The following is a 1,767-nucleotide window of genomic DNA, read 5'->3' as shown; positions in this document are numbered from 1 at the left end:
GTAACAAAGCTCATTGAAGGAAACTTACTGTAAACTCTGGCAATTAATCAACTCTATCAGGAAGGCAAGTGCAGAGCACGTGATCCCAGTCTAACCTCGACTTTTTAGTTTCAACCCTCTTAGGAGTTACAATGATTAAGGGGCCATTTGTTGCTATATCCCTAGTAGATCCTATTCCCCTAAGAGACACTGAGTAGCTTGGAGGAAGAAAGAGCAAGAAGCAAGGAAAAAAAATTAGATAGGATATTCTCTGTCCCACCCTCAAATTAAGGCTTTTTATTTCAAAGAAAGACCAGCATCTTTAGTCACCCTTAGAAACAAAACGTTTAGTGAAGCACTGCATAGTCTCAGGGAGCAATAAGTATTCTTTCAGGCATGCAAATCAGTGCTCAGCAAGCAGAACAAACTTACACTTGCAAGGCAAACTGGTTTAATGCCAGAGAAAACGTAAATCCACCATCCTCATGAGAAATTGGGTGTTCTGCTGCACAGAAGAATGTTTAGGCAAGATTTAACATTAGCATTTGCATGCAAAAGGGAAATTTAATTTTAGAACAAAGTCTCATACCGCATGAGAGAATAATACAGCCAAGCAACAAAACCAGAAGAATCTAGCTAGTGTGAATTTCTACATGTAATTCAGGTGGCAGATAAATAGCAGCAACTTGTCTGCTCGTCTGAGCATGCTGAACAGTCCCCCTCCACAGCAGAGCTTCTAACTCCTAAATCCACAAGATGGAGCCAGCAGTTCTCAGGAAGAGGTGCTTGTACCATCCCAGAAATTGTCAGCATTTAGCTCACAGAACCACACTAAAATATTCTGGTTGGGGCAGAATACAGGCAAACACAAAGGTAGAAGCCAAACTATGCACAAGTCATCATCCTCCCGTTTCATCCTGCTGCAACCAAAGGCAAGCCTGTTCCTCACAAGCATCTGCACTCCATCCGAAGAAAAAGGTGCCAATCTGGGCATTGGGTACAGCTGTGTAACACAGCTGTGCTCCAAACCCTCTCGTGCCTCCTACACAACACTTTCCATGCTATCCTTTTTCTGCCACAGAATATTTTAAAAGTTACTTCACTGGGAAGGAGAGCAGCATAAACCACCGTGGCAATCAGAAACACAGGGCAAACACCATGTAAACAAGATTATGTAAATTGCTGCAGTCCTTGGCCAGAAGTCATCAGCTAGAGAATGTTCCACTTCCAACTTGTACAGCAACGGTGGCAGAAACTGCCTGAAAGTTTACTGTGAATCCCATTGCTCTGCCACTCCAAATTAAGTGGCATTAAAGAGAAGTGAGTCTGTCCTGAGCCATCCTGCCTCAGAAGTATCTCAGCTTCTTTCCTGCAGTTCATTCACCACAAACCTACAGAGAATGGAGTCTGGCACACTCGAAAGACTAAGGACTAGTTTTTCCACAGTGTTGCTTATTCTGTTATTCAAAGGCACAAGACTGTCTGGAGAAAAGACAAAGCAACTCTGTCATTTATTTAGTTGACACAAGCTCTCTGATCTAATTAACTGTGAATGAACCAAACTACTATGTCAATTCAGTCCTGAAAAACATGCATACCATTTCCAGAAAGCGAATGATGAGTGTCTCAGTCACCTCTTCCTCCCCTCCCATATTCTGCAATATAATCTTGTTACATATTTGATAGAAAGGTTAGTTCCAGACACTGAAAATCAGTGGCTGGCTCCTTCAAGAATTTGGGGATTAGGTATGCTTTTAGAATGCTGTAAAAATCAATAACAAACAAATA

This window comes from Catharus ustulatus, chromosome 7, assembly GCF_009819885.2.
Source record: "Catharus ustulatus isolate bCatUst1 chromosome 7, bCatUst1.pri.v2, whole genome shotgun sequence".
NCBI classification, from domain to species: Eukaryota; Metazoa; Chordata; class Aves; order Passeriformes; family Turdidae; genus Catharus; species Catharus ustulatus.
Note: the sequence above shows the minus strand (reverse complement) of the source record.